This window comes from Bubalus kerabau, chromosome 9 (genome assembly GCF_029407905.1).
Source record: "Bubalus kerabau isolate K-KA32 ecotype Philippines breed swamp buffalo chromosome 9, PCC_UOA_SB_1v2, whole genome shotgun sequence".
In the NCBI taxonomy this organism is placed as follows: domain Eukaryota; kingdom Metazoa; phylum Chordata; class Mammalia; order Artiodactyla; family Bovidae; genus Bubalus; species Bubalus kerabau.
This window is the reverse complement of record NC_073632.1, coordinates 91,084,602-91,111,430: the sequence shown is the minus strand read 5'-3', so window position 1 is coordinate 91,111,430 and position 26,829 is coordinate 91,084,602. Positions and strand designations below refer to the sequence as shown.

The 26,829-nt window shown below is 39.2% G+C and overlaps 1 protein-coding gene across 4 annotated transcripts in view; it reads left to right on the top strand.

Annotated features, from left to right (window-relative positions):
* Positions 1–26,829, top strand: part of EPM2A (EPM2A glucan phosphatase, laforin) — a 120,442-nt gene that overhangs the window by 8,209 nt on the left and 85,404 nt on the right. Inside the window, exon 2 of one of the 4 annotated variants that reach the window (XM_055535877.1) lies at positions 23,411–23,581. The exons of the other annotated variants lie outside the window; for them this stretch is intronic. The gene's annotated coding sequence lies outside the window, so the exon portion shown is untranslated. The remainder of the gene's footprint in view (positions 1–23,410; positions 23,582–26,829) is intronic. 4 annotated transcript variants of the gene reach the window in all.

The following is a 26,829-nucleotide window of genomic DNA, read 5'->3' as shown; positions in this document are numbered from 1 at the left end:
AGTCCATTCTGAAGGAGATCAGCCCTGGGATTTCTTTGGAAGGAATGATGCTAAAGCTGAAACTCCAGTACTTTGGCCACCTCATGCGAAGAGTTGACTCATTGGAAAAGACTCTGATGCTGGGAGGGATTGGGGGCAGGAGGAGAAGGGGACGACAGAGGATGAGATGGCTGGATGGCATCACTGACTCGATGGACATGAGTCTGAGTGAACTCCGGGAGTTGGTGATGGACAGGGAGGCCTGGCATGCTGCGATTCATGGGGTCGCAAAGAGTCAGACACGACTGAGCGACTGATCTGATCTGAAACTAAGGTATTTGAATTATTTTTTAAATTTGTCTTATTTTGATATTTGCTTTATTTTGATAGCCTGGAACTGAATTGGCAATGTCATTAAGGTATTCCTATAGTTCTTTTTCATATTTATAATTGAACAGAATTGTTGTACTGGGCTACATCTACTACAGAAGCCCTAATGAAAAAATCAGTCATTTCTCCAAAGAGCTTTGGTTTGTTTTATTGTAGAATGGTATTAAAAACTACTCCTTCATGGATCACAGCTTTATCATTGTGAAGGAGCTATGAGCCATGCCATGCAGGGCCATCCAAGATGGATGGATCATAGCAAAGAGTTCTGACAAAATGTGGGCCACTGGAGAACGAAATGGCAACTCACTCCAGTATTCTTGCCTGAAGAATCCCATGTACAGTCTGAAAAGGCAAAAATATATGACACCAAATACCCCCCCAGGTCAGAAGATGTTCAATATGCTATTGGGGGAGGACAATTACTAATAGCTCCAGTAAGAATGGAAGTGGCTGGGCCAAAGCAGGAATGATGTTCAGCTGTAGAAGTGTCTGGTGGTAAAAGTAAAGTCCAATGTTGTAAAGAACAATATTGGATAGGAACCTGGAATGTTAGGTCCACAAATCAAAGAAACTTGGATGTGGTCAAGCAGGAGATGGCAAGAGTGAACATCAACATCTTAGGAATCAGTGAACTAAAACGGATGGGAATGGGTGATTTTAATTCAGATGACCATTACATCTACTACTGCGGCCAGGAATCCCTCAGAAGAAATGGAGTAGTCCTCACAGTCAAAAAAAGAATAAGAAATGCAGTGTTTGCTATTTGCTATGTCATTTCAGTCATGTCCAACATTTTGTGACTCTATGGACTATAGCCTGCCAGGCTCTTCTGTCCATGGGATTCTCCAGGCAAGAATCCTTGTATTGGTCGCCATTTCCTCCTCCAGGGAACCTTCCTGACCAAGGATCAGAACCTGTGTCTCTTATGTCTCCTGTATTGGCAAATGGGTTCTTTACTGCTAGTGCTACCTGGGAAGCCCAAGAAATGCAGTACTTAGGTGCACTCTCCAAAAATGACAGAATGATCTCAGTTCTTTTCCAAGGAAAACCATTCAACATCACCAGTAATCCAACTCTATACTCCAAGCACTTATGCTGAAGAGCTGAAGTTGACCTGTTCTATGAAGACCTACAGCACCTTCTAGAACTAACACCAGAAAAAGATGTCATTTCATCATAGGGGATTGGAATGCAAAAGAAGAAAGTCAAGGGATACCTGGAGTAACAGGCAAGTTTGGCCTTGGAATACAAAATGAAGCAGGGCAAAGGCTAATAGAGTTTTGTCAAGAGAACACACTGGTCATAGCAAACACTATTTTCTAATCACACAAGAGTCTACTCTACACATGGACATGACCAAATGGTCAATACTGAAATCAGATTGATTACGTTCTTTGCAGCCAAAGATAGAAAAGCTCTATAAAGAAAGGAAAGTGAAAGTGAAGTCGCTCAGTCATGTCTGACTCTTTGTGACCCCATGGACTGTAGACTACCAGGCTCCTCCCTCCATGGGATTCTCCAGGCAAGAGTACTGGAGTGGGTTGCCATTTCCTTCTCCAGGGGATCTTCCCGAACCAGGGATCAAACCCAGGTCTCCCACATTCCAGGCAGATGCTTTAACCTCTGAGCCACCAGGGAAGCCCTAGAAAAGCTCTATGCAGTCAACAAAAACAAGATCTGAAGCTGACTGTGGCACTCTGTCTACCGGATGTAATCCCTTGAATCTACTTGTCACCTCCACTATGTAATCATAAGGGATTTGATTTAGGTCATACGTGAATGGCCTAGTGGTATTCCCTACTTTCTTAAATTTAAGACTGAATTTTGCGATAAAAATTTCCAGTTGTTTCCATGTTCTGGCTATTATAAACAGTACTGTGATGAACACGGGGGTACATGTGTCTCTTTCAATTCTGGTTTCCTCGGTGTGTATGCCCAGCAGTGGGATTGCTGGGTCATATGGCAGTTCTGTTTCCAGTTTTTTAAGGAATCTCCACACTGTTCTCCATAGTGGCTGCACTAGTTTGCATTCCCACCAACAGTGTAAGAAGGTTCCCTTTTCTCCACACCCTCTCCAACATTTATTGTTTGTAGACTTTTGGATAGCAGCCATTCTGACTGGCATGAGATGGTACCTTATTGTGGTTTTGATTTGCATTTCTCTGATAATGAGTGATGTTGAGCATCTTTTCATGTGTTTATTAGCCATCTGTATGTCTTCTTTGGAAAAATATCTGTTTAGTTCTTTGGGCCATTTTTTGATTGGGTTGTTTATTTTTCTGGAATTGAGCTGCAGGAGTTGCTTGTATATTTTTGAGATTAGTTGTTTGTCAGTTGCTTCATTTGCTATTATTTTCTCCCATTCTGAAACCAGTCTTTTCACTTTGCTTATAGTTTCCTTCGTTGAGCAAAAGCTTTTAAGTTTAATTAGGTCCCATGGAAAGTTATGACCAACCTAGATAGCATATTCAAAAGCAGAGACATTACTTTGCCAACAAAGGTTCATCTAGTCAAGGCTATGGTTTTTCCTGTGGTCATGTATGGATGTGAGAGTTGGACTGTGAAGAAGGCTGAGCGCCAAAGAATTGATGCTTTTGAACTGGGGTGTTGGAGGAGACTCTTGAGAGTCCCTTGGACTGCAAGGAGATCCAATCAGTCCATTCTGAAGGAGATCAGTCCTGGGATTTCTTTGGAAGGAATGATGCTAAAGCTGAAGAGTTGACTCATTGGAAAAGACTCTGATGCTGGGAGGGATTGGGGGCAGGAGGAGAAGGGGACGACAGAGGATGAGATGGCTGGATGGCATCACTGACTCGATGGACGTGAGTCTGAGTAAACTCCAGGCATTAATGTTGGACAGGGAGGCCTGGTGTGCTGTGATTCATGGGGTCGCAAAGAGTCGGACACAACTGAGCGACTGAACTGAACTGTTTATTTTTGCTTTTATTTCCATTACTCTGGGAGGTGGGTCATAGAGGATCCTGCTGTGATTTATGTCAGAGAGTGTTTTGCCTGTGTTCTTCCCTAGAAGTTTTATAGTTTCTGGTCTTACGTTTAGATCTTTAATCCATTTTGAGTTTATTTTTGTGTATGGTGTTAGAAAGTGTTCTAGTTACATTCTTTTACAAGTGGTTGGCCAGTTTTCCCAGCACCACTTGTTAAAGAGATTGTCTTTTCTCCATTGTATATTCTTGCCTCCTTTGTCAAAATAAGGTGTCCATAGGTGCGTCAATTTATCTCTGGGCTTTCTTGTTTTGTTCCATTGATCTATATTTCTGTCTTTGTGCCAGTACCATACTTTCTTGATGACTGTGGCTTTGTAGTATAGCCTGAAGTCAAGCAGGTTGATTCCTCCAGTTCCATTCTTTTTTCTCAAGATTGCTTTGGCTATTCAAGGTTTTTTGTATTTCCATACAAATTTTGAAATTACTTGTTCTAGTTCTGTGAAAAATACCATTGATAGCTTGATAGGGATTGCATTGAATCTATAGATTGCTTTGGGTAGTATACTCATTTTCACTATATTGATTCTTCCAGTCCATGAACATGGTATATTTCTCCATCTATTTGTGTCCTCTTTGATTTCTTTTATGGACTTCCCTGGTGGCTCAGATGGTAAAGCGTCTGTCTACAATGCAGGAGACCTGGGTTCCATCCCTGGGTCGGGAAGATCCACTGGAGAAGGAAATGGCAATCCACTCCAGTACTATTGCCTGGAAAATCCCATGGACAGAGGAGCCTGGTAGGCTACAGTCCATGGGGTCGCAAAGAGTCGGACACGACTGAGTGACTTCACTTACCTTTCCTTTTGATTTCTTTCATCAGTGTTTAAAGTTTTGTATATATAGGTCTTTTGTTTCTTTAGGTAGATATATTCTAAGTATTTTATTCTTTTTGTTGCAGTGGTGAATGGAATTGTTTCCTTAATTTCTTTTTCTGTTTTCTCATTGGTGGTGTATAGGAATGCAAGGAATTTCTGTGTGTTAATTTTATATCCTGCAACTACTATATTCATTGATTAGCTCTAGTAATTTTCTGGTGGAGTCTTTAGGGTTTTCTATGTAGAGAATCATGTCATCTGCAAACAGTGAGAGTTTTACTTCTTCTTTTCCAGTCTGGATTCCTTTTATTTCTTTTTCTACTCTAATTGCTGTGGCCAAAACTTCCAAAACTATGTTGAATAGTAGTGGTGAGAATAGGCACCCTTGCCTTGTTCCTGACTTTAGTAGAAATGCTTTCAATTTTTCACCTTTGAAGATAATGTTTGCTATGGGTTTGTCATATATAGCTTTTATTGTGTGAGGTATGTTCCTTCTATTCCTGCTTTCTGGAGGGTTGTTTTTTTTTTTTAATCATAAATGGATGTTGAATTTTGTCAAAGGCTTTCTCTACATCTATTGAGATAATCATATGGTTTTTATCTTTCAATTTGTTAATGTGGTGTATTACATTGATTGATTTGTGGGTATTAAAGAATCCTTACATTCCTGGGATAAAGCCCACTTGGTCATGATGTATGATCTTTGTAATATGATGTTGGATTCTGTTAACCTCCAATTAAAATAAATAAAATTAAAACCCCACAACATTGTAAATCAACTATGCTTGAATAAAATGAATTAAAAAGAAAGAAAGAAAAAAAAGAGCTCCAGTCTCTTCTGCAGTAGATGTAGCCCAGTACAACAGTTCTGGTTTTGTTCATTTTTTTAATTTTAACCGTTCTAATAGGTGTGTCATGGTATATCACTGCTTTAATTTGCAATGCTCTAAAAATAAATTATGTTGAGTATTTTTGTAAATACTTATTTGCCATCTGTATAACATCTTTAATTGCAAGTCTGCTCAGTTCTTTTCTCTATTTTTTAGTTGGTTGTTTCCTTGTTAGTGATTTTTAAGAATTCTTTGTGTATTTCATATACAAATTCTTAAGAGATATGTTATCTGCAAACATTTCCTCCCTGTCTATAACTTGTCTTTTTATTCTCTTAGTAGTGTCTTTTATCATGAAAAATTTTAATTTTAATTCAGTCCAGTTTACCATTTTTCCCTTTCATGAGTTGTGCTTGTGGTTTTTGAATTAAAAATCTCTTCCCCAAATCCAAGGTTATCTAGATTTTCTCATACATTATCTTCTGGAAGTTTTATAATTTTGCACTTTATTTGCAGGTCTATAATCCATTTTGTGTTAATTTTTATGTATGGTATAAAGTCTGTATCTAGGTTTTTTTTTTTCTTTCTTCTCTATACGAAAGTGAAAGTGAAGGTGTTCAGTCATGTCCGACTCTTTGCAACCCCGTGGACTGCATATGAGTGTCTAGTTTTTCTAGCACCATTTGTTGAAAATACTATCCTGTCTTGTTTGAATTGCCTTAATCAAAAATAGGTTGACTGTATTTGTACAGATCTAGTTCTGGGCTCTTTATTTAGTTCCACTAATCTGTGTCTATTGTTGTACCATATCGCACTGTGTGGATCACTGAAGCTTTATACTAATCTTTAAATAGTGTAGCATGAGTTCCCCAAGTTTGTTCTTCAGTATTGTGTTGGCTTTTCTTGGTCTTTTGCCCTTTCATATGTATTTTAGAATCAATTTGTTAAATCTACAAAATGGCTTGCTGTAATTTTGATTAGGATTGCATTGAATCTATAGATCAAGTTCAGAAGAATTGACATATTAACACTATTAAGTCTTTCAATCTGTGAACATGGAATACATTTCCATTTAATTAAGTCTTTGTGCAGACTTTCCTGGTAGTTCAGTGGTTAAAACTCCACAGTCCCAATGCAGGGGGCGTGGTTTTGATCCCTGGTTGGGGAACTAGATCCTGCACATGGCAACAAAGATCCCAAGTGCTGCAACTAAGTCCGAGTGCAGCCAAATAAATAAATTAAAAACATGTAATTAGGTCTTTAATTTCTTTTACCAATGTTTTGTGGTTTCCAAATACAGATCTTATACATGTTTCATTAGATTTATACATTTGTTTTAATGGGGGTGATATTTTTAATGGTGTATTTTAAAACTTTTCAATTTTAAGTTTCAATTGTTCATTGATAGTGTATAGAAAGAAATGACATTTGTATCTATTGATTTTTGTTTGGATGGTAGACATTGTAATTTTACATTGTTTTCAAGAAAGTTTGGGATTTTTCTTTGTAGCAGTTCTTTATTGATTAGCTTGTCCCTTTTGAGGTTTATCTTGAAGGTTTATAAGAGCATGGAACAGTAGCTTTTACTCTAGAGCTAGTTTAGCCCCACTACTAAGCAGTGGTCCCCCTACATTTTCTCCTGGTTGCTTCATGTATTAAATAAGATCTTCTCACTCTATCTGATGGAAACAGAAATGTTTCCCGCTCTCTGTGAGCTGTGCTAATTCTTTGGCTTACAATTTTAGAAATTTCTTTTTTCTTGTCATTTGTTATATGGCTCTGTCAAATTCCAACTTATACATCCACAGATAGGCATGAAACCAAAGAATCTAAGAGACCTGTATGAATATTTATGGACCTCTCCATATATATTTCTCCTCTCTAGAATTAGGCCCTGCAAATTCTAGTCAGTTTATTCTCCCTATATTCGTATTTCTAGTTCCTCAATCAGCGACACTGTTGGATGCTATTTGGGATTCCATCCCTGGGTCATGGTTCAGAAATTCTCTACAAGCAGAAATCCATGGCATTCATATTGTTCCCCTTGTCTTTTTTCCTTTTCTCAGAGATATCTGTCCTGTACTGCCTTTTGTTCAACATCCAAAAAACGTTGTTCATATATTTTGCCACTTTTTAAGTTGTTGCTCTTACAGGAAGAAGTCTCTGTAACTTGCCTATAACAAGTCAAAGGTTGTTCCTGAGCCGTGAAAGATGCCGGGATTCTTGGCCTCCAGAGGAGAAGAATTCAACCTAGGGCCAGAGACGAGGCTTGATTGGTCAGGGTTTTTGTGTAGTAAAGTTTTATTAAAGTATAAAAGAGATAGACAGAGTTTCTGATATAGACATCAGAAGGGGGCAGAAAGAGTGCCCTCTCTGCTAGTCTTTAGCCAGATGTTTTATGTCTGTTGCTGCTGCTACTGCTGCTAAGTTGCTTCAGTCATGTCTGACTCTGTGCAACCCCATAGACGGCAGCCCACCAAGCTCCCCTGTCCCTGGGATTCTCCAGGCAAGAACACTGGAGTGGGTTTCCATTTCCTTCTACAATGCATGAAAGTGAAAAGTGCAAGTGACGTCACTCAGTCATGTCCGACTCTTAGCCACCCCATGGACTGCAGCCTACCAGGCTCCTCCATCCATGGGATTTTCCAGGCAAGAGTACTGGAGTGGGGGTGCCATTGCCTTATGTCTGTTAGAAAACTATTAATAAGATAAGAGAGACACCTCAAGGCTGAGGGAGTTTCACCATGCCCCTTTCCCACAACAGGCATTTTTGAGATAGGATGGCACAGGTGTGTCATCCCCGACCCATGAAGCAATTGATATGAATACTGGTTTGTTGAGCTATTATCAGCTCAAGGTTTGAGAAAAGAAAAAAAGTTAGGAGGAATCATTTTGAAGAAAGACAAATTCCAAAGCAAATACATAATTTCATTAACATTGGTTAAGAAAAACATTTCCATAAGAAAAACGCATTGGTTAGCTCAAGGTTTGAGAAAAGTTAAGTTCATGTAGAACCAGGTGTCATCATGGCAACAAAGAATTTTAAGAGAAACCTCCTTTTAATTTTGTATGGAGAAGGAAAAAAAAATCTGGCACTTGTAGTTTGTTTTCTCCTGCTGCTTAAGGGAGAGAGAAAAATATCTGACACTTGCAGCCTATTTCCTCTGATTGCAGACCCCTGGCCTTCTTGCCTGTTACCATCTCACACATCCATTCCATTTTTAAAAGTTTGCTGTTAAATATTTTTACAGCATATTATTAAAAATTTTGCAAAATGACAATTCCTTTTGTGTTTAATTTATTTCAAATATATTTGTGTATGGGTGTGTATATATATATATATGTGTGTGTGTGTGTGTGTGTGTCTGTGTGTACACACACAGACACACACACACACACGTTAGAATCTAACCTATATCTTTCTTGTTAGAATAGGCTTTTTTATTTGATACTATTTTCTTTCCTGCTGAAGATTCAGTTCAGTTCAGTTCAGTCAGTCACTCAGTCATGTCCGACTCTTTGCAACCCCATGAATTGCAGCACACCAGGCCTCCCTGTCCATCACCAATTCCCGGAGTTCACTCAGACTCATGTCCATCGAGTCGGTGATACCATCCAGCCTTCTCATCCTCTGTCATCCCCTTCTCCTCCTGCCCCCAATCCCTCCCAGCATCAGAGTCTTTTCCAATGAGTCAACTCTTCGCATGAGGTGGCCAAAGTATTGGAGTTTCAGCTTCAGCATCAGTCCTTCCAATGAACACCCAGGACTGATCTCCTTTAGAATGGACTGGTTGGATCTCTTTGAAGTCCAAGGGACTCTCAAGAGTCTTCTCCAACACCACAGTTCAAAAGCATCAATTCTTCAGTGCTCAGCTTTCTTCACAGTCCAACTGTCACATCCATATATGACCACTGGAAAAACCATAGCCTTGACTAGACAGAACTTTGTTGGAAAAGTAATGTCTCTGCTTTTGAATATGCTATCTAGGTTGGTCAAAACTTTCCTTTCAAGGCATAAACGTCTTTTAATTTCATGGCTGCAATCACCATCTGCAGTGATTTTGGAGCCCGCAAAAATAAAGTCTGACACTGTTTCCGCTGTTCCCCCATCTATTTCCCATGAAGTGATGGGGCCAGATGCCATGATCTTAGTTTTCTGAATGTTGAGCTTTAAGCCAACTTTTTCACTCTCCTCTTTCAACAAAGGCTTTTTAGTTCCTCTTCACTTTCTGCCATGAGTGGTCATCTGCATATCTGAGGTTATTGATATTTCTCCCAGCAATCTTGATCCAGCTTGTGCTTCTTCCAGCCCAGCGTTTCTCATGATGTACTCTGCATAGAAGTTAAATAAGCAGTACAGCTTTGATGTACTTCTTTTCCTATTTGGAACCAGTCTGTTCCATGTCCAGTTCTAACTGTTGCTTCCTGACCTGCATATAGGTTTCTCAAGAGGCAGGTCAGATGGTCTGGTATTACCATATCTTTCAGAATTTTCCACAGTTTATTGTGATCTACACAGTTAAAGGCTTTGGCATAGTTAATAAAGCAGAAATACATGTTTTTCTGGAACTCTCTTGCTTTTTCGATGATCCAGCAGATATTGGCAATTTGATATCTGGCTCCTCTGCCTTTTCTAAAACCAGCTTGAACATCTGGAAGTGCACAGTTCACGTATTGCTGAAGCCTGGCTTGGAGAATTTTGAGCATTACTTTACTAGCGTGTGAAATGAGTGCAATTGTGCGGTAGTTTGAGCGTTCTCTGGCATTGCCTTTCTTTGAGATTGGGATGAAAGCTGACCTTTTCCAGTCCTGTGGCCACTGCTGAGTTTTCCAAATTTGCTGGCATATTGAGTGCAGCACTTTCACAGCATCATCTTTCAGGATTTGAAATAGCTCAACTGGAATTCCATCACCTCTACTAGCTTTGTTCATAGTGATGCTTTCTAAGGCCCACTAGACTTTACATTCCAGGATGTCTGGATCTAGGTGAGTGATCACACCATTGTGATTATCTGGGTCATGAAGATCTTTTTTGTACAGTTCTTCTGTGTATTTTTGCCACCTCATCTTCTGCTTCTATTAGGTCCATACCATTTCTGTCCTTTATCGAGCCCATCTTTGCATGAAATGTTCCCTTGGTATCTCTAATTTTCTTGAAGAGATCTCTAGTCTTTCCCATTCTCTTGCTTTCCTCTATTTCTTTGCATTGATCGCTGAGGAAGGCTTTCTTATCTCTCCTTGCTATTCTTTGGAACTCTGTGTTCAGATGCTTATATCTTTCCTTTTCTCCTTTGCTTTTTGCTTCCCTTCTTTCCACAGCTATTTGTAAGGCTCCTCAGACAGCCATTTTGCTTTTTTGCATTTCTTTTCCATGAGGATGGTCTTGATCCCTGTCTCCTGTACAGTGTCACAATGTGCCATAGTTCATCAGGCACTCTATCTATCAGATCTAGGTCCTTAAATCTGTTTCTCACTTCCACTGTATAATCATAAGGGATTTGATTTAGGTCAAACCTGAATGGTCTAGTGGTTTTCCCTAGTTTCTTCAATTTAAATCTGAATTTGGCAATAAGCAGTTCATGATCTGAGCCACAGTCTGCTCCCGGTTTTGCTTTTGCTGACTGTATAGAGCTTCTGCATCTTTGACTGCAAAGAATATAATCAATCTGATTTTGGTGTTGCCCATCTGGTGATGTCCATGTGTAGTCTTCTCTTGTGTTGTTGGAAGAGGGTGTTTGCTATGACCAGTGCGTTCTCTTGGCAAAACTCTATTAGCCTTTGCCCTGCTTCATTCCGTACTCCAAGGCCAAATTTGCCTGTTACTCCAGGTGTTTCTTGACTTCCTACTTTTGCATTACAGTCTCCTATAATGAGAAGAACATCTTTTTTGGGTGTTAGTTCTAAAAGGCCTTGTAGGTCTTCATAGAACCGTTCAACTTCAGCTTCTTCAGCGTTACTGGTTGGGGCATAGGCTTGGATTACCATGGTATTGAATGGTTTGCCTTGGAAACAAACAGAGTACTAACTCTTTAATTATAGAATGGCATTTGTTTCCACTCAATTACTCTCTGGATTTGGCATCCTAATCTTAGATTTTAATGATCATAAATTCAACATCAAGTTATCACTATTTTTTACTCCACTTTTATTCCTATGCAAAAACTAATTTGTCTTCATCTCATATTATTTTGCCATAACTGTGATTTGTTTAGAGTAGTATTGATATGTTAAAAGTTTTAATCCTTAAATAATTGATTATTAAAATTTAGGAAAATTATGCAAATAAACATGCAATTTTGTGTTTTTAAGATAATGCGTTTTTTTGCTAAGGCTGTCATAATAAACTCCTATTGACTGGATGGCATAAACTACAGAAATTTATTGTCTCACAGTTCTGGAGGCTAGAAGTCCAAAATTAAAGTGTGGGCAGGGTTTGTTTCTTCTGAGACTCATGAGGAAGGACTGTGTTCTAGGCCTCACCCGTTGACTTACAGATGGCTGTCTCCCCCCTGTATCTTCACATCACCTTCTATGTGTTTCTCTGTCCAAATTTACTCTTTTTATGCAGATACCAGTCACACTGGGATAAAGTCCACCCCAATGCCATCATTCTAACTTTATTACCACTGCAAAGACTCTCCAAATAAGTTTACTCTGAAGAAATGGGCATTAAGTAAGACTTCAGCAATACAAATTTTGGGAGGCACAATTCAACCTATAACCAGTAGTAAGTCTTTTCCAATTATATTTAATTTATCAAACTGTTCTCTACATTATGTATTATTAAAGCAGGTTATCATTTGTCTTTGGGTAGAAAAAATCCTTCTCTATAGTTGCTGCTGCTGCTGCTGCTAAGTTGCTTCAGTCATGTCCGACTCTGTGCGACCCCATCGACGGCAGCCCACCAGGCTCCGCCGTCCCTGGGATTCTCCAGGCAAGAACACTGGAGTGGGTTGCCATTTCCTTCTCCAATGCATGCAAGTGAAAAGTGAAAGTGAAGTCGCTCAGTCGTGTCCGACTCCCTGCGACCCCATGGACTGCACCAGGCTCCTCCGTCCATGGGATTCTCCAGGCAAGAGTGCTGGAGTGGGGTGCCATTGCCCTCTCTATAGTTACTTCACTATTATTGATATTCTAGATGAAAGCACCTATTTGGAAGGCAATAGGAAGGGAAATAATAGTACAGTAGGAATAACAAATATTTGCAATAAGATAAACCCAGGTTAGACTGCAGATTCTGCCAGAATTATTGTATTACCTTACATGAATTACCTAATGCCAGGAGTTCATTTCTTCCCTTCTACAAAAGGGTAATTAACACACCAGGGCTATTGTGAGGGCTAATTTATAAAGTATCTAGAAAAACGTAGTAGCTTTAAGATAGTCGGCAGTTTCTAGCACTGGATTACCTGTGCCTTTCCATTTTTACTAAGATGAAATTTCTTGATCTTAAAGACAGTTTGTGTTTATTGAGGCACCAGTTTTAAGTAATACTGGACTACTCCATACACTGATCCCAAACTATACCTGTGTTGCCAGTGTATTCTAGACCATGCTGCAGCCTCTGAAAAATTACTTGCACCACCCATTTCTACTATGCTTCTGCTTTTACTGTGCTATGCCTTGGTGAGGACTGGGTTTGAGTGGAGGATAGATGGATACATACTGCATAAGAGGTATTATCCACATTCCAGTCCAATTTTGTGGATACAGTTCACTCACTCTTAATTGGGTAAACTTTGAGTAGAAGAAAGTGCTCCTAAATATAACTTTGGTCCTTTGTTTCATCCATTAGGAGATGAGGGTCTTTCAAGAGCATAACTATGCTTACTGCACTCAAACTATCAAATAAATCATTAAAAAGGGAACATAAATTTAGGTACCTGGTAGAGCATTACATGAGATAGCTTAATGAGATAGTTATGAAAAACAAGTATAAATAAAACTTTGAAGAGTGACTCATGAAATGCTAAGAAATATTCATTTCAGCAATAGTTTTATTACTGTTGAATGAAAAATTCTACTCACTAAAAATTACAATAAATTTAAGTTTACTCTTTCTTAATCATCTGAAACCATCCTAGGAAACCTGAGTTTATGTTGAACCATAACATCACCAAATTAACTCTCCTCATTTTTTTATGGATAAAGTGGGACCCATAAAGTTTAAGTGGATGACCTAAGCTCACACACTGCTAGCCTTGTGAGAAACACTAGGCTAGAACACAAGTGTCATGATTTAGCACTTTTCCTTCCTGACAATATCACTTCTGCTAGGCAGGGCATGGAGATTTGATGAGTTAATTTTATTATTTTTGCATTTTTAAAATTGGAGTTTAATTCCTTTACAATGTTGTGTTAGTTTCTGCTGTGCAACGTGAATCAGCTATTTAGGTATACATATATGCCCTCTCTCTTGAGCCTCCCTCCCACCCGCACTGCCCCACCCCTCTAGATCACCACAGAGCCCCGAGCTAATCTCTGTTACCTGTTTTACACATGGTAGTGTATATATGTCAATGCTACTCTCTCAACTCGCCCCACTCTCTCCTTCCCCCACAAGTCTGTTCTCTACATCTCTGTCTCTATTCCTGCCCTGAAAATAGTTTGATGAGTGAATTTTAATATCTTGTACATAAACTCTGAGCTCTGGGACTTCATAGGTAAGCAGGAGGTCATGGTGCCTGTGTAATACCCAGGCTATCTCTGCACGGTCACTAAGAAGGGATTTGATGGAGAAACAATGGAGAAGTCAGTTGGGACTCGATTTATTCCACATGGTTCTTTCTTTTGACACTCTCTTAATCTTCTTCCCACTTTCTTTTCCTTCAAAATATTTTTTTAATGTGTTGTTTCAGCTAAAATGACCCAAAGTTTTGAGAACAACAGAAATGATATTGAAATAAAAATAAGCGGCATTTTTTTCCCTGTTCTTGGACCAAACCATGGTCTACCACATATCCACATATCCAAAATAAATAGTGCCAGGCTAAAATAATCCAGGAATAGATGTTATTACACTTCTCTGATAGCTCAGTTGGTAAAGAATCTGCCTGCAATGCTGGAGACTCCTGTTTGATTTCCTGGGTTGGGAAGATCCACTGGAGAAGGGATAGGCTACCCATTCCAGTATTCTTGGGCTTCCCTTATGGCTCAGCTGGTAAAGAATCCACCTGCAATGTGGGAGACCTGGGTTCGATCCCAGGGTTGGGAAGATCCCCTGGAGAAGGGAAAGGCTACCCACTCCAGTATCCTGGCCTGGAGAATTCCATGGACTGTAGAGTCTGTGGGGTCGCAAAGAGTTGGACATACAGTTTCTCATTCCATCTCCCCCAGTACCTGACCCTCCATAATTTGCCAGAGAACTGAAATGAAAATGCTTGCTGCTTTTAGATGACTTATTCATGTCCTCTAGAAGCAGAATGGGGTTCTAATTTTAGTGAAAATTAAAGAAAATATCATTGCATCCTCACCCAGTGAGGAGGGAGAAATGCTCTGGAAATTTTTTTCCCTAAGAGGTGGCAGAACAACTAAAATCTGAAAGATGTCCCTTGGTGCTCCTGTAGTAACAAAATGAGCTGGATAAAATAGTAGTTTAAACCAGTATAACGTATTTTATGGTGGGGAATTTAGGGAAATGAAATATATATGGTGGAGATTTTATACTCCAGTCAACATGCTTCTTTGTGTAAAGATAAAGCTCAGGAGTGTCTGGAACATGAGAGTGAATGAGAAAAAGATTTATAAATTGTGATTTGTAGAAAGTCAGAGAATGGATAGCTTAATGAGATGAAAGAAGCCCAAGGAGATTTCAACTTTCTGTGAAAGAAACTGACTTGGCTGACAGGTCAGATCTGACCAGCTGGGTGGGCCTCCGCTAGGCATGGGAGATAGCTGTGTCTTGGTTACCAGTGTTGGTGCCAGTGTTTCCATACCAGTTTTCACTTTCATGCATTGGAGAAGGAAATGGCAACCCACTCCAGTGTTCTTGCCTGGAGAATCCCAGGGACGGGGGAGCCTGGTGGGCTGCCGTCTATGGGGTCGAACAGAGTCGGACACGATTGAAGCGACTTAGCAGCAGCAGCAGCAACAAGCTGATGAAATTTTTCCATTATTCCAAGATGACCATCAGTTTGAGTTTCTTTATTTTCTGTTAAAATTTTTCTGTTTTCTGCTCAGATGGTGGGATCACGGGCCATGTGCAGCTGGCTGAGGTCTGTAGTACAGCCAGTATACAGTGGAGTGAGATACTTAACATTTTCAGTTTCATGACCTTCATATTTTTAAATGTTAAATCATAATGTTACATTAACAAAAGCTTTATCCCAAATTTTAGCTAATTAAAGAGAATCAGAGGAATGGTTACTTTGAAATCATTTCCTTTTTTCAGCTTACTTGTAAAGGGCTCTATTCTATGAGAAATAATAGATTTGACCTGTTATTGACAAAATTTCTGTTGTAGTACAATCGACTTTCACTTAGCATAATGTTTTCAAAGGTTCATGCATATTGTAGCTTGTTCTAGATGTTATGTTTGTAGATTTATGCTTGTAATATAGCATTTACATTTATGTCTTTACTACATTTATGTCATATACTACTGTCTTTACTGACCACAATCGCTAAGAATCTATGAGTGTGAGAGTGTGATGAGTGTGAGAGTCACTATCCAGAAAAAGAATAATTCAGAGTCCCATATGCATAAAATTATATTTGGGAGTTATACTGTTATTTCCGTGATCTTAGATTCAGAACTATTCTGTTGCTGCTGCTTAGTCACTTCAGTCGTGCTGAGTCTGTGTGACACTATGGACTGTAGCCTGCCAGGCTCGTCTGTCCATGGGATTCTCCAGGCAAGAATCCTGGAGTGGGTTGCCATGTCCTCCTCCATGGGATCTTCCCAACCCAGGGATTGAGCCCAGGTCTCCTGCATTGCAGGCAGGCTCTTTACCACCGAGCCATCAGGGAAGCCCTCAGAACTATACAGTATATCACTTTTTAAATTCTGAGTTTGTGCAGATTCTGGGTGTTGTGCAGAACACATTGGTTTTAAGTGTTGCTTTAACACTTACTGATTCAGAATAATTATGAAGAAGAATTGAGTTAATATAGAGGAGCATTCTTTGTAAATTAAAGTGATAAATATTTTGTATTAAAATATTAAGATTTTGTTATTGGCCTATTTATCTTTATTATTTTTTGGTTACATTTCCAATACTGTTTGTAATGAAGGAGTATCCCATAAAAATTTATTAAAAGTATTTTACCCCTGAGCTGTGTATGCTTTTTTTGCACAGACTTTTGTCTTTACTTAATCTGTTTAGAAATCTGAATCAGAAATTTTCACTTGATGTTATTTTTGATGGTGGTTGAAGAGGTTTTATTATTTCTCAGAGAGATGTACTTAGAATTCATTAGTGGATCAATCTAATTAGGTGTGAATAGAGAGATGTAATCCAAATCAAACTCAAAAAAGAAACTCTTCTAGGTAGTCTGCTATTACAAAAGGGAAAGTGTCATGAAAATAAAAACGTATCAGTATCATTAAACCACCAATTTTATTATTATTTAAAACCTTACTTTGGTTTTAGCCTTTGAGAAAAAAATCTTTATTACTTTCCCTCCCTCAAGTAGGCAAAAACTAAGAAATCAGAATCTGTATTGACTCGTTTATTCAATTAATTTAACAAAAAATTTTGAGGCTCAGTTATCCACCTGGAATTGCAATAGGTGCTGGGAAACATAGATGAAAAATTCACAGCCCTTGCATTTGAGAGACATATTCTAGCTGAGAGAAAAAGACTTAATCAAGTAAGGACTGTGACAGAAATCTACAAATCTATATATGGTGTTATGGAGGAAGTTCATCCAGGCGGGAATTCAAGAAGGAGTTGGAAAAGTCTTTACAGAAGGGGTAGTATTTTGAACTTGGTATTTAAAGAATAATAAGTTCTTCCCTGCCAACTTCTATCTGTAACTACGAAAATAAAAACTAGATTATTAAAAAAATATTTGCCTGATGTGTATCCAATTGGAAATTGGTGTCCTGCCTTTATCCTCCTCAAGTGAGAGTCCTGGTTTTACTGAAGTGAGAAGGACAAAGCCCAAATCTGAGGGCTCAGAGGCATGTAAGCCATTCAACCTTTTGTAGAGGGGCTCCCTGTATGTCCTGGGGTCAGGTGGGGTGAGCTGTAGGAAAGTAGTGTTTTGGTAAAGGAGGTGCTGCTGTAGGGGCAGCTGGTGAGGAGGGTGGTAATGGTGTCTGCAGGGGACCTGGGGGCATCTGCTGTGGGCTGATGAGGAGGGCCTTCTTTCTTGGGACTTAGAGGACTTGGGTGGAAGCAGCCTTTCTTGCCGCATTGCTCATTTTGAACCTTCTCTGTTGGCATCTTTTTCTTCAAATATAACTCAAGTAACTCTCTGGTGAAGTTTCTAGGTGCATCAGTGACCCCCACCCCAACCTTTTGGAGCATTGGAATCACCAGGGGAGCTGTTTAAAATATAGGTTTTGGGTCAAACACTGACTTAACAGAATCTCTAAAAATGATGCTTGGAAATCCATATGTTTTTAATTCAACCTTTTGGAGCATTGGAATCACCAGGGGAGCTGTTGGCTTTTCCAGTATTCATGTATGGATGTGAGAGCTGGACTATAAAGAAAGCTGAGCACTGAAGAACTGATGCTTTTGAACTGTGGTGTTGGAGAAGACTCTTGAGAGTCCCTTGGATTGCAAGGAGATCCAACCAGTCTATCCTAAAGGAAATCAGTCCTGAATATTCATTGGAAGGACTGATGCTGAAGCTGAAACTTCAATACTTTGGCCACCTGATGCAAAGAACTGACTCATTGGAAAAGACCCTGATGCTGGGAAAAATTGAATGCAAGAGGAGAAGAGGACAACAGAGGATGAGATGGTTGGATGGCATCACCGAGTCAATGGACATGAGTTTGAGCAAGCTCTGGGAGTTGGTGATGGACAGGGAGGCCTGGCGTGCTGCATTCCACGGGGTTGCCAATAGTTGGACATGGCTGAGCAACTGAACTCACCTGAATAAATAAATATAATTTCTGAAAAAAAAATACAGATTTTAGGTCAATCACAGACTTAACAGAATCTCCAAAAATGATGCTTGGGAATCCATGTTTTTAACAGTTTCGTTGAGATACAATTCACATATCATACAATTCACCCCTTCAAGTTGTATAATTCAGGGGTTTTCAACATATTCACAAAGTTGTGTAACCACCAACACCCATTCTCAAATATTTTCACTACTCCAAAAAGAAACCTTGTACTCATTATTGATCAGTTCGCATTCCTCCCCATACCCCTGTCCTCTGGCAAACACTATTGTACTCTCAGTCTCTATGGATTTGCCTGTTCTGGGTATTGTATGTACATGGGACCATACAATATGCAGCCCTGTGTAACCAACTTTCACTAAGCAAGATGTTTTCAAATGTTCCTGAATCCTGTAGCATGTCTCAGCTCATCTTGCTTTAATGACTGAATCATATTTCACTGTATGAATGTACGACATTTTGTTTATTCATTGCTTAACCCTTATGGACGTATGGGTTATTCTAAGTTTTGAATAATGCTGCTATAAACATTTGTGTACAATTTTGTGGGGACTGATGTTTTTACTTCTTTTGGGTATATTCCCAGAAGTTAGCTGCTGAATCATATGGGAACTCCATTGTTTAACTTTTGAGGAACTGCCAAACTGTTTTCCAAAGTGACTGCAGCATTTTAAATTCCCACCAACGATGTTTCAGAGTTTCCGTTTCTCACTTGGTCGACAATGCTTGTTATTTTCTGTATTTTTTATTTCAGTCATCCCAGGGGTGTGAAGTGATGTTTCATTGTGGTTTTGATTTGCATTTCCCTAATGGCTGATGATGTTGAGTATCTTTTCATATGCTTATTGGCCACGTGTCAATCAGAAGATACATGTGTGTTGTATATTCTTGGAGAAATGTCTATTCACATCTTTTCACTCACTTTTCTTTGGGCTATTTGTCTTTCAGATGTTTAATCACTGAGAGTTTTTTTTTTTTTTAACCATCTCGGGTGATACTGATGTAGATACTTGGATGGATAATAAAAACTATAGAATAGGCAGTGGGCATATTAAAGCATGGAATGCATGAATTGGTTTTGTATAGTGCTTCACTTTGTTGTAAACAAGTGGAGCAATTTGGTTTAATGCTGATTTATTGGAATTATCTGTTAAATACATTTATCCTTTCTCGGCTAACCCGAATATTACCATATTCATCTTTCTGTGCACTACTGTTAGGTCTAAGTGCTCTTTGAGCGTCTTCCCTCAGATCACCTCTTATATTAAGTTACCTTCTTTCTTAAGAGGACCTCCTCCAATTCCATGATTATATAGCTCTAGCTCTAATCCCTCTTCTGGGTTTCAGGCTTATGTATTCCATTGTCTATGAGACTTTTTCATCTGGATGTCCTGCAAGTACTTTAAACTCAGGTTATTCAAACCTCAACTTATAATCAGCCTTTGCAAAGTTTCTTTTTCTGTTGTCATGGTTTGAAGACACTATGGCTTAGTCACTCAAGTGTGTAAAACATTCATACTTCTTAGACTGGAATGCCTGCATCATGAGTCTCTAGGGCATTTCCTAGGCCAAGATTTTGATTTAATAATTCTGAGATTGTCCAGGGAGTAAGATTTTTACAAGTGCTTTTGACAAGCTGCTGACTTGGGAGACCACTGTAAGAGATTCTGCAGGTGAAATATTTCAAACTGCACCTGCATCCTGTTTTACATTCATCTTCCTGCCTCTGCAGTCAGTTTGGTTCCTTGGAATTTCAGTGACTTCTACAGGTCTAACTCCACTGCATCCTTTCTCTATTCATTCTTTCTTCCACGCTGCTGTCTTCCTAAAGCACAGATTCGATAATGTCCTCTGTGTGATTGAGTATTCTTTGACAATTTCTTATTTCCTATAAAATGAGTCTAAACTTCTAGTATGACCTTTCAGTTTCTTCAAAATCTGGCAATTATTTATTTAAAAAAATTTACTTTGCCTGTACTTTCCTGCTATTTCCTAAGAACAATCTTTCAGTCCACCTAGAGGCTTATTTTCTTGCAATATTTTATGCACCTCTTTATTAGTGCTGTATCCTTTTCTTGGATTTCTGTTAAAACTATAGCAGTCTCAGATCTGTAACAAACCATGCCACATTATTCCATTGGCTTTGGGGAAATAATATGAAAACCAGTTAGAGGTAACTTCTTTAAGGAAAAGGGAATGGCAAACCACTTCAGTATTCTTGCCTTGAGAATCCCAGGAACAGTATGAAAAGGCAAAAAGATGTGACACTGAAAGATGAACTCCTCAGGTGGGTAGGTGCCCAATATGCTACTGAAGAGCAGAAAAATAGCTCCAGAAGGAATGAAGAGGCTGAGCCAAAGCAAAAACAACACCCAATTGTGGATGTGTCTGGTGGTGAAAGTGAAGTCCGATGCTGTAAAGAACAATATTGCTTAGGAACTGGGAATTTTAGGTCCATGAATCAAGGTAAATTGGAAGTGGTCAAACAGGAGATGGCAAGAGATATAGATTATTTAACCTCATTCAATAATTTATATTTATTATAAAATTATTAAGTACAACAAATGACTATATAATATAAAATTGTTAAATCTATCTAAAAAAACCTTCTGATTCATGCATAACACACACACATGCATATACATACTTCTTTGGATTAGGAACCTAGGGGATTATTATCTTACTCCCTAAGGGGTGTCTGTCATGGTCCACTGATGGCATTTCTAGGCGAGCTATGAAAATAGCATGGTTTAGTGTACTCATATATCTTGGTCACCCTGCTTATTTAACATATATGCAGAGTACATCATGTAAAATCCAGGCTGGATAAATCACAAGCTGGAATCAAGATTGCCATGAAAAATAACAACTTCAAATATGCAGATGATACTATTTTAATGACAGAAAGTGAAGAGCCTCTTGATGAGGGTGAAAAGGAGAGTGAAAAAACTGCCTTAAAAGTAAACATTCAAAAAACAAAGATCATGGCATCTAGTCCCATCACTTCATGGCAAATAGATGGGGAAAAAGTGGAAACAGTGGCAGATTTTATTTTCTTGGGCTCCAAAATCACTGCAGATGGTGACTGAAGCCATAAAATTAAAAAATGCTTGTTCCTTGAAGGAAAGCTATGGCAAACTTAGAGAGCATATTAAAAAGCAGAGATATAACTTTATTGACAATGGTCTGTATAGTCAAAGCTGTAATTTTTCCAGTAGTCATGTAAGGATATGAGAGTTGGACCATAAAGAAGGCTGAGCACTGAAGAATCAATGCTTTTGAACTGAGGTGCTAGAGAAGACTCTTGAGAGTCCCTTGGATAGCAAGGAGATCAAACTCATCAACCCTAAAGGAAATCAATTCTGAATATTCATTGGAAGATCTGATGCTGAAACTGAAGCTCCAATACTTTGGCCACCTGATGCGAAGAGCTGACATATTGGAAAAGTCCCTGATGCTGGGAAAGATTGAGGGCAAAAAGAGAAGAGGACAACAGAGGATAAGATGGTTGGATGGCATCACTTACTCAATGGACATGAGTTTGAGCAAACTCCATGAGCTAGTGAAAGACAGGGAAGCCTGGCATGCTGCCGTCCATGGGGTCGCAAGGAGTTGGACGTGACTTAGCAGCTGAACAACATGTTCATCATATATGCAATTAGTGCATATGCTGGTTCTGTTGCCCCCACTCAACTTGTAGGTTTAACATATGTGTAAGTAAGGCAGCAATGATGATTGATAATAGATATAATTTGCATTTATCTAGCTCTGGTAGCCCCACCCACATAGCTATAGTTTTGTGTATATGTAGATTAAGTAACCCTGCCATGTGATGAGAGAGTAACCCTGCCATATCTGATGAGATATGGTATCTTTCCCTGTACACAGGCAGCTTCTATGAGTTTCTCTTGATAAAGTGCTGTATCCAGAACTAGGACTTAGAGTCATCACTCATACTTACAAACATTCTAAATACCTTTTCTTGGTCTACTTGTTTAATACATATTCATTTTTATTTCCCATTTATGAAACAAATATTTCAAGCCCTCTAGCCTTCTGTGAGGCAATGGCACCCCAATCCAGTACTTTTGCCTAGAAAATCCCATGGACGGAGGAGCCTGGTAGGCTGCAGTCCATGGGGTTGCTAGAGTCGGACACAACTGAGCAACTTCACTTTCACTTTTCACTTTCATGCATTGGAGAAGGAAATGGCAACCCACTCCAGTGTTCTTGCCTGGAGAATCCCAGGGATGGGAAGTCTGGTGGGCTGCCATCTATGGGTCGCACAGAGTCGGACACGACTGAAGTGACTTAGCAGCAGCAGCCTTCTGTGATAGATTTTCCTTTTATTTATTTAGCTGTGCTGGGTCTTAGTTGGGGCATGCAAACTCTTAGATGTGGCATATTGGGTTCTCTGACCAGGGATCAAACCCAGGTCCCCTGCATTGGGAGCTTCTTAGCCATGTGACCACCTGGGAAGTCCCTAACCTTTCTTTTTGATATTTAAGTAAAGTTGCTTGAATCCCCATCCCACATATTGAGGGATCTGACCTCTTTCCTCTGTGTAACCGAGAACCACTTTTTCTCAGCATATTTGGAACAGTTGGGGGTATGGTAGTTGATTATTGTTTACCAATATCTACATCTTTTCCCTGTGGGAGATTGTTCTTTGCCCAATTGAAGATGTATACCTTTGTCATATGGCTTGCTTTAGTCAATGAAGTGTAAGAAGAAATGATGTATGTCATTTCATGTTGCTTTGCCTTACTTTTTTCTCTCCGACAAGAGGTTACTATTGATATTCCAGACAATGGTTCCTCTTTCTGAAGGTCCCAGCACAGAGATGACGACAACATGAAGGAGAGTGCTTACTTAGCCAATCTATAATGAGCTGTAGCACAGGAGAGAAGTAAACCTTTGCTTTTCTATGCCACTGAAAACTTGGAGTTGTCAGTTATCACAGTGTGTGTAAGTGTGTGTGTGTGTGTGTGTGTGCGCTGTCAGTTCAGTCCTGTGTGACTGTTGCAACGCTATGGACTGTAGCCCACCAGGTTCCTCTGTCCATAGGATTCTCCAGGCAAGAATACTGGAGTGTGTTGCCATGCCCTCCTCCTGGGGATCTTCCTGACCCAGGGATCAAACCTGAATCTCCTGCGGCTCCTGCATTGCAGGCAGATTCTTTATCCGGGAGCCACCAGGGAAACCCCAGTAGGGTTCTACTTTAATCTATATTTCTGAAATCCCTTGGAAATGTTTGAGAAGACCAGATAATCTCTGAGTCTCACTTTTCTCCTCTATGAAGTGCAGGTTTTGGACAGTGGTGGAGATAGAGGCTGTTTTTAGAAGGAACTGCGTGGGATCAGCAGCAGCGGAATGAGTGCCAGCAGCCCTGAGCCCTGGTGTTTGCTTTGCTGCTGGGTAAATATAGGACTTTGTCAAGTCATGTAATCTGCTAGAACCTCAGACTCAGGAAAAGAGGTACTCACATGTTTGTTGTCTGTCCCACAGGGTTTTTTTTTTTTTTTAGAAATAATATATTTGAAAGTACTTTTAAAATTATTAAGCTCTATTGTTCTAGTTGAAAAGTGGTATGAAATTCTTGCATTCGAAGATTTTATTTCTATCTTAATTCCACTGGGTGGCAGTATTTCACTTGCACTCTACTCTAATTTTACAGTTTGTATATAATCTCATAGAAAAGAATTTAATCACCATCTCATTTTCTCCCAATCTTATTTCCACCCTTTCCCATCCCATGCATTCCCTCCCAAAATAATTCTGAGAATCTGTTACCATTTGTTTAAAAGTAATTGACATAAATGTGAGGACAGTCACTAGAATTTAGCAATTTATCCAGAACTTTTGGAACCCTGGTTTGATCCCTGGGTTGAGAGGATCCCATGGAGAAGGGAATGTCTACCCACTCCAGGATTCTCTCCTGGAGAATCTCATGGACAGAGAAGCCTGGCAAGCTACGGTCCATGGGGTTGAAAAGAGTTGGACACAACTGAAGGACAAACACTTTGCTTCTTTTGGGAAGAAGCCTTAGATAGCTTAACTTAGCTCTGCTGCTGCTGCTGCTAGGTCGCTTCAGTCGTGTCCGACTCTGTGCGACCCCATAGATGGCAGCCCACCAGGCTCTCCTGTCCCTGGGATTCTCCAGGCAAGAATACTGGAGTGGGTTGCCATTTCCTTCTCCAATGTATGAAAGTGAAAAGTGAAAGGGAAGTTGCTCAGTCATGCCCGACTCTTCGCGACCCCATGGACTGCAGCCTACCAGGCTCCTCCGTCCATGGGATTTTCCAGGCAAGAGTACTGGAGTGGGGTGCCATTGCCTTCTCCGTAACTTAGCTCAGATGTAGTTAAATTACTTTGATGTCGGTAATTAAAATCAGTTAAAAATCACCCACAAATATCTTGCTTTTGGCTTCTTTTGTGAGTGCTTTAACAATTATTTTTTTCAGTAAACTCATTTAGACATTTTTGACTGATAATACCACTGATGCTAGTTTTATCCTATGTACCGTAAGATAATAAAGTTGTTATGCTGAATCCTTTGATGTCTATGACATGTTTGTGAAACACAGTCAGGGTTCCGAATCAGTTTACCTTGTGTCAGAATTTCTTAGAAAATTAATTCTACAAGATCAGTTCAATAGGAAAAGTACACTTGTAAAGCTTGATAAGTTATGCCTTGCTGACTTCTTTTGATATTAAGGCTTCCATAGAAGGGATGGTTGGCTTCCCAGGTGGCTCAGTGATAAAACAATCTGCCTGCCAATGCCGGAGTCACAGGTTCCATCCCTGGGTCGGGAGATGCCCTGGAGAAGGGCATGGCTACCCACTCCAGTATTCTCACCTGGGAAATTCCATAGACAGAAGAGCCCTGCGGGTTACAGTCCGTGGGGTCGCAAAGGAGTCAGATATGACTTAGCAACTAAACAACAACAACAACAAAGTGATGGTCCAGGTCTCTTTGCATGTAGCATGAAAAAAAAAAAAACTCAAGATTCTTTAGTACCATAGTGGGTTGCTAGTTTCCACTTGGAAGGAGTCATCAGTGAAATTTCTAAACTGCCATCGTCACTGCATTCTATATAACAGAAAGTAACTCCTTTGAAAAGCTGTTTAAAAGTTGCTTGTAAAATGGTGTAAATAGAGAAATCTCTGTTTTTAAATGGCTGACATTTGATAGAAAATTTAAATTTTAATTGTTTTATGTCAAATAAATTTTTGCTTTTTTAAGGAGGAAAAAAGTAATGATAGAAAGATAGATGTTTACAAATGAATTGATTTGTTAAAATGAATTTCATTTCTTTCTCTTATGGTCATAATTATGAATCATATATCCTCTCTTCTTATGTACAGAATAGTGATAAGCTATTTGCACTGTGTGCATGAACACACACAATTTTTTTTTATGTGTGGAAGATGATCCATAGCTTTTTATTGATTCTCAAAAGAATTTATGACTCCAAAAAGTTAAAAATAAACTCTGGCATTTCATCATCATTACATATTTTAAAGTAGGTTTAAAAATTTTTTAGAATTTTTACTTCATAAAATATCAATTCTCATGTATACAAATGGAAAAATGTAGGAACAGTGTATCTTAGTTTGTATATCAGTGACCAGTTTTGCAAACAGACCAGGAGTGGAAGAGATAGAAAGAAGAGTAATAGTTAAGTGTTCCTACTGAGTTGTTATTTTAGCTCAGATGGTAAAGAATCTGCCTGAGATGTAGGAGACCCAGGTTCGATTCCTGGGTCAGGAAAATCCCCTAGAGAAGGAAATGGCAACCCACTCTGCTATTCTTGCCTGGAGAATTCCATTGTCAGAGGAACCTGGTGTGCTACAGTCCATGGAGTCACAAAGAGTCAGACATGACTGAGAGACCAACACTTTCACAGATTAGAAAGTGACTGAGTGGCTAATAGATTAGTTAGGTGGATTCATTGAAGTTGTACAACTGACCTAAAGTACTCTGATTGATAAGCCAGTAGGAACATGAGGGTAAGTGCAACTGGCGTTTCACAAGTCACTTTATTCTAGGTCCTTTCCTGCTAAATCTCTTTATTAGTAATTTAGGAAGTGTGCTTGCCACACTTGCTGATAAGAGAAAGCTGGGAAAGAGTTGCTATTTCATTTAAGAGAAGCATTATTCAAAATTTTAAGTCCCTCAAATAGGAATAAATCAACAAGAAACTAATAAAAGTCAAGCCTTATATGTGCATTAATAAATTATTTTGTAAAAATAGAAACCTAGAGAATTTGTCTAGAGAACAATTCAAATTGAAAAGATTTGGGAGTTTCAATTAGTTCTGATTTTAGGAAGAAGTTAGTATGGTTTGATAAGAGATTGGTCAGAATTTGTAAACCAGCTGAGGTGCTGGAAAGAAATCATTGGTCTTATCTTTGGAACATGTAGATCTGAACAAAGCTGTTAAAAAAAATTTGAGCTTATTTTTGAGGTATACCTGTTTTGCATATCAGTGACCAGTTTTGCAAACAGACCAGGAGTGGAAGAGAAAGAAAGAAGAGTAATAGTTAAGTGTTCCTACTGAGTTGTTATTGAACAGCAACTGTGGTAGGTACTGTGCTAAATCCTTTAAATGGATCACTTAATTGAATTTTCTCAGAACAACCCTATGAAGTAGATAGTACTACTCTCCCTTTTTCACAAATGAGAAAACAGAGGCACAGATTGCTTAAATGACTTATTACTG